The 7,341-nt window shown below is 36.0% G+C and overlaps 1 protein-coding gene and 1 non-coding gene across 2 annotated transcripts in view; one reads left to right on the top strand and one right to left on the bottom strand.

Annotated features, from left to right (window-relative positions):
* Positions 1-6,742: 6,742 nt before the first annotated feature.
* Positions 6,743-6,814, bottom strand: Trnad-guc (transfer RNA aspartic acid (anticodon GUC)). The gene has a single exon. It is a non-coding gene; the product is annotated as a tRNA-Asp (tRNA).
* A 223-nt stretch (positions 6,815-7,037) lies between these two features.
* LOC132552069 (putative glycerol kinase 5) overlaps positions 7,038-7,341 on the top strand; it is a 35,322-nt gene continuing 35,018 nt past the window's right edge. Inside the window, exon 1 of the mRNA XM_060216211.1 lies at positions 7,038-7,079. The gene's annotated coding sequence lies outside the window, so the exon portion shown is untranslated. The remainder of the gene's footprint in view (positions 7,080-7,341) is intronic.

Below are 7,341 nucleotides of genomic sequence, written 5' to 3'. Positions count from 1 at the left end.
AAGGCTACAGTCTACACTGGCCGTTACCTCGCCAAGACTACAGTCTACATTGGTCGTTATGGCCGATACCTCGCCAAGTCTACAGTCTACACTGGCCGTTACCTCGCCAAGTCTACAGTCTACAGTGGCCGATACCTCGCCAAGACTACAGTCTACACTGGCAGATACCTCGCCAAGACTACAGTCTACACTGGCCGATACCTCGCCAAGACTACAGTCTACACTGCCCGTTACCTCGCCAAGTCTACAGTCTACACTGGCCGATACCTCGCCAAGACTACAGTCTACACTAGCCGTTAACTTCGCCAAGGCTATAGTCTACACTGGCCGTTACCTCGCCAAGACTACAGTCTATCTACATTGGTCGTTACCTTGCCAAGACTACAGTCTACACTGGCCGTTACCTCGCCAAGACTACAGTCTACACTGGTCGTTACACAAAAAATGGGTATATATTTGGTGGAAAGGGAGTAGAAAGAGGATAGGAGGGACGTGTTATAGGGAGGGTAGAAATTAGAATGAGGGTGGAGGGGTCGTATCGATATAATGAAAGTTGTGGTGTGATAGCAATACAGTGTAGTTGAAGCCCTATAAGTGTTAATTGTTCCGTAGTCGGGGCGATGAGTATTGATACACTTAAGGCGATGATTATAGCGATCAAACTGGCGACGACTAACACCTGGTACCCAGAGTGTCTTTTATATTAATTATATTTGAATACCGTGTCTGTTTTGTCAATTTAAGTACCAAATGGTTTACCAAACAATGACCGTTTAGTGATTATAATTGTAATTGTGTGTACGTGTCACACCGAAGTCTTCTAATTACAAAGCAGAATCGATGAGTATTTGATAAGATCAGATGATACCAGCAATGACAAAGGTGACGGCACCAACGACGACGATTCCTCGTCTCAATCGTCATTGGCTAACATATTGTACTCGATAAGTATTGGATGTTTGCCCTCAAATCTATGTCGTTTATAACCGCTGTAAATGTCATATACTGTCATGGCGGGCTTGTCAGAGGATCGAGATGTTGATCTTAGTTAATGGCAGAGTAGAAGGAACAAGCTTGTGGAGACAGAAAGGAAAACTAAAACCCTGCTCTTTTTGTATGAGAATCCGATTTTCCCCATATAGCAAAGCGTTTCTATCATACCTATTTCTTTTGCCAGTGTCTCGTTACAACAAATATCGCCCGTTACCGCAGTGTTTCAATATATTGAATCGTACTATCTTTCTTAATCTTTATTTCAAATGGTTTATACAAACAGACTGAATAAAACGTCATCATATCTGGAAATTCGATATATAATATCGCTGATACAAAGTGATTTTGTATTAGTATAACATTTCTAGTCTTCGAAAGTACAATTTGTAAGATAATGATTCCGTCATAAACCTGGTGACAGATCTAACCCCAGCTTCGTTAATTGGCTAATTCCTATATACCTGTATAAACTATAAAAGGAAACAGTCCCTTTTATTATTTGTGTTTGAGATTTAATTACTAGGTCTTGGTTCGCCTGTTATAATCTCCTACCTATTTATACAGTACCTTATTGTAGTCTTAGCTTCCACTTTATCAAGCTTAGTCATCGATCCTGCATTCAAAATTAAATGTCAAATGACCGTTTTGTGAGACCATATGTAGACATTCACGTCGTTTTGTAAACATTATTGGGAGACCATTCTGAATATCAGAATAAGTTTTTTTGCTTAAAATAATTATTAATATGATTAAACACATCTGTATTGTTAAGATAACAAAACTTAGTTCACTTGGGTCGGAAGGTCATTACTCACTCTCGTTGAAGAGCTTACATATCATTGAGCGCGTCCTTAGTAACCGTCATTACAACTTGCCTCAGGCAGTACTAGGCGCGGACTATTTTCACTGGGATGTACTGGCTGGCGGCTAATAGACCTTTGTGTGACTCTTCAACCATACCTACCTGTATAACACACCTTGTGTTTGTCTTATGTCCAGGTTACAGGTAAATACCATCGTCGGTACGTGACATATCGGAGTATAGGCTTAAAAAGACAGTGAAATGAAATCCGACCTTGTTTTAACGACTAAAGAACTAGACAAGAGATTTTTGGAGATAAAGGAATAAAAACACACTTTGTGTTTAAAGTCAAATTAAAGTCCAGTCAAATACTCCGTAGGGGGTTGACAGGGAACCATGCTTATACATAGAAAACAATGACACATGAACGGTCTAATCATTGTACCAGACTGTAAAGTGTCCTACAGAGTTCAGATTCTATTTTTCACGTTTTTCCCCTACATGTAAATAAATGACACAACTACACTATCTATAAACAAAAATAGTATTTATTTATGTTGGATAAGGTTTTTTGTTTCAGAACATGAACACTCCATTTCGTTAGAATGAACATTATATGTAGTATTGTCAAGTTTAAAGCCAGCGACAACAACATATAACAATTCCCAATTCTCTCAGTTCTCATAGTAACCGATCTCAATCGCCTCCATAACACTACGTAATTAAACACACACCATCTAATATATATTTATCTAACTTTGCTCAAACAGAATTATCATAAAGATACAAATCCTCGCACAAATAATCTTTTGTGTTTCATACATACATACATCATCATACATACATACATACATACATACATACATACATACATACATACATACATACATACATACATACATACATACATACATACATATAACATACATACATACATACATACATACATACATACATACATACATACATACATACATACATACATACATACATACATACATACATACATACATACATACATACATACATACATACATACATACATACATACATACATACATACATACATACATACATACATACATACATACATAAATCTTTCAGCGACACAAAACATACAAATATTGAACAAAACACCCTAAGAGATTTAGGTTAGGGAAAGTTGTTAAATCTGTTGATTTATAAGGCTGATTCTCAATGTGGGTGTTAAGTTTGCTGGTAATAAACTGATCCCCGAGGTGTCAGATACTTGTCAGCACACGTTCCACATTCTCGTACGAAATCACGTTTTATTGCACAACAATTACGATAAGTATGTGGAAGCCTGGAATATTGTCACTTCCTTGTATAGATTGTATTGACATATACAACCTTATCCTTGTTAAGTAATTTAGTATCATTTCTACGTGTGCTGATTTACAACGATTTTAAACATAAATCTTGTTAAGTAATTCAGTGTCATTTATACGTGTACGGATTTACAACGATTTTAAAGATAAATCGTGTCGTTTATCACTATCAATGTTGATATCCTAGTACAACATGGACAAGGACCTTTCCTGATTTAAGTAAATCATCGTGTAAAAGAAGAAAAATAATGTTAAAACTTTGATAATGTAAGAAATGCTTAATTTCTGTTAACTTTGATAATGTCTCGTATGTCAACTCATTGATTGATTGATTGATTGGTTGACTGATTGACTGATTGATTGGTTAATTGATTGATTAGTTGGTTGATTGATTGATTGAATAATTGATTGATTGATTGACTGATTGATTGATTGATTGACTGATTGGTTGATTGTGATTGATTGATTGATTGATTGATTGACTGATTGGTTGATTGATTGACTGATTGATTGATTGATTGATTGATTAGTTGGTTGATTGATTGACTGATTGATTGGTTAATTGATTGATTAGTTGGTTGATTGATTGATTGATTGGTTAATTGATTGATTGACTGATTGACTGATTGATTGGTTAATTGATTGATTAGTTGGTTGATTGATTGATTGAATAATTGATTGATTGATTGACTGATTGGTTGATTGTGATTGATTGATTGATTGATTGATTGATTGACTGATTGATTGATTGTGGTGGATTGATTGATTGGTTGATTGATTGATTGGTTGATTGATTGATTGATTGATTGATTGACTGACTGATTGGTTGATTGTGATTGATTGATTGATTGTAATTGATTGATGGATTGATTGATTGATTGATTGATTATCATCCCACAATTTGAGACAAGCAACTTGACTATCAGTTTCATTGAAAGATTTTGAAGTCGTAATTAGACTTGTTTGTATTCTACGTTACATCTATTAATATAATCTGCGATTTTATAAAACATCATTTTAGAGAAATTCTAATCAACATAACAACTATGTAAGTTTTGGTTCATAGTCAAATATTGACAGAAATAAATATTTTTACTATGTCACGAAATGGTCCACTGTCTATGAAGAAGTGATGCGAGAAATGAAATACATTGTATGCGTTTACGTCCAATAAATAAGGCATGGAATAACCCAACCAAATCATTTTCTGAAACACACACATTGTTGTTGTGAATGACACTAAATACGTTTTCAGGACTTGTTAAATACGGTAGATATTTTTTTGTGGAATAAGACTGAAAGAGTTATCCCCCTTAGTAGAAAGATTGCATTCTTTAAAAATTAAAACGCTTTGTTGCATCAACATAGTTTAAAACATCATGAAATAGCCTGATTATAAGACGAATTCATGATTTTGACGGGAAATTTTAAATAGATAATGAAAACAGTTAACCATGCCCTTTTTTACCAACAGAGTACTCCCGTCCCTGCCAATGAGACTTACCAACAGAGTAGACCCGTCCCTGCCAATGAGACCTACCAACAGGGCACTCCCGTCCCTGCAAATCAAATCTACCAACAGAGTACTCCCGTTCCTGCCAATCAGACCTACCAACAGAGTACTCCCGTCCCTGCCAATCAGACCTACCAACAGAGTACTCCCGTCCCTGCCAATCTGACCGCTAGTCGTAGATTCTTTAAAGACGTTCTGATCCTCGAAACTCGAAATAAACAACTATTTTTATAAATTCTTTTCCGTCTTGTACATGTATTTAGTGGGCATTTAAAAAAAGATGTATCGTTGGAGACGACTGATGTGGAGTCCCTTACAAAGGCGAGAGCGGTAACCTAACAAAGTCGAAACGTCACAATCTTGCTGGTCGTGTTATAGAAACTTTTATTCTTGATATTACAAATCCGAAGAAAATGTTTGAACATATTATACCAATCACTTTTTCTTGTTAAGTTTGAAAAGTATCACCAATTATTTAAAACATACAGATTCGATGTTCTGGTGAATAAAAATCCGGTTTTCTGTGTGAAATATACTCTTCATCCTTTTTGTTACTTTAGAGAAATCTGTCATTTGATTAATTTCTTAACAGGCTTAACGTCTGTTGTAAGGGTCATTCAGCGTATAAGCTAAAAACAAATTTTGATTATGCTTATCGCCACGGAAAAAAACATCAAGAAAATACCACCACGGCAACATAATCATAGTTCACACTCAAATTCCATAAAACTATGAACAACAGAAAGATTTACACGGAGACTCCTGAAAAAGCACAAGGAGTATAATGCCGGGTGTTCCGGAAGAGTAAGCGTCTTCTATTTCGTTGACGACACCTGCAATGTAGTTTTTTTTCAATCCAAGTAAGTAATGTCACGTTATCTAATGAGAACAAGATATACAACAAGGGAACCAACAGGCAAACTAACGAGCGTCAAATACGTCCAGCTTCATGTCACACAAAAAAGTAGAATATTTTTTAATGAGATCACTATGGCGACCTTAAAACTTCCCCATAATTTCATCATCCTGCATCTTTTGATCCCTTGTGGTACGAGTTTGTCTGTCAGTTTACGACTTCTTGCACGAAAATCGTGATAATGGGAACAAGCCCTTGAATATGAATCAACTGTGACATGTAAATAACACAGGTTGGAGATGAAGGGATTGTTACTATCCAAAAATGGAAAATTCACTATAAGAAAATTGAAATCATCACGTTTATCATACAGCTTGATGGAAAGCTGTCCATGTTGGTTTCGTTCTAGGAAAAGATCGAGATAAGCAGCTGATGTAGAAGAGTCTGTCGTGTCTTTGATTTCCGGGTCTGGTGGATATACACGATGGACCTAGTCAATAGATTTCTTGTTATTTTAAGACAAGACGTCATCAATAGCTCTGAAGGTGAAATTAAACGACTTTGCAAGGTTATTGTGGCCTGTTCTGATAAGCTGTTCAATACATTCAGCCTCGTATGAAAACAAAAAACAAGTCGGCCAACAGAGGGGTGCAGTTTGGTCCCATAGGTATGCCAATAGCCTGTTGGAAGATCTTACCATCAAACCCGACGAAAGTGTTGTCAACCAAAAACTGGATCACTTTGATGATTTCGTCCTCCGGATATCTCTTCTTTGATTTGGAGGTAAATTTTACGAAATACGCTTCAGTTTAGTTCACAAACATATATTTATACCGCCGTTAGCCTTTCTCGGAGATGAACAAAAACTTACTTTCAGTTTAGAATGGGGCATGGTGGTGTTCTTCAAAATCCACATACTAATAATTCCACTTCTTGATTGAAAAGTATCGCAATAAGACTGTTACCGAAATATTGATAGTACTTAGAATGATGGTTATTAGTTTAGACAAAGGCTTGGTTGAACAGTGAGACAACCAGCTAGGAAACGTTGTTTACACGACAATGATCTAGATATACAAATCCGTAGTATCATCTTGGTATCGAAATTTCCGTGCTTTAAAACTTGACATACGGAAAGTAGAACGCATAATAATGGATACAAATAATGACAAGGGTGTGGCAAAGGTAGGGAAAATTACAAAAAATAGAAAAGAAAAAAAAAAAGTACGCTCCCCGGCGGGGAATTGAACCCCGGTCTCCCGCGTGACAGGCGGGGATACTTACCACTATACTACCGAGGAGTACATACATGAAGTGTGAAAAAGAACCTCATTTCAATATCATTCACAATTAATCAATCGACGAAAAGAAATATTATAAGATATTTCTTGTTTTATTTGCAGATTCTTTCTTTATTTGAAATTTTTGTCATCAGATCACTTCTAAACTTTGTTATGGAAACGTCTGAATGTCAGTAAATACTGGGCCTATGGTTTATCACATGACTTGATCAAAATGGCGGACGGACCTTTAAAAACAAATGGTGACGTGTAGGAATAAGAAATCGTGAGTTTATTAATATGACTTTAATAAATCAGTCGGTGTTTGATTTTGTCAATGCACGAGATCGATGTGTCACGGTATGTTATTTCCGTTGATTGTTCATCCTTAGATTTGAGAGATGATATGTATTGGATCTGTAACTTCCCCTGGACCTGAGCGATGTACGGTCATGAAAGTATTGTAGATGGTATCAAAGTCAACAGTTTCAATTTCCTTATTGATAAGCTACATTTATATATAGTCATAAAGAAAAGGTTTATTAGAA

This window comes from Ylistrum balloti, unplaced genomic scaffold (genome assembly GCF_031769215.1).
Source record: "Ylistrum balloti isolate Yb309-2 unplaced genomic scaffold, AGI_CSIRO_Ybal_v1 Utg370234, whole genome shotgun sequence".
NCBI lineage: Eukaryota > Metazoa > Mollusca > Bivalvia > Pectinida > Pectinidae > Ylistrum > Ylistrum balloti.
This window is presented reverse-complemented; position numbering and strand designations above follow the sequence as displayed.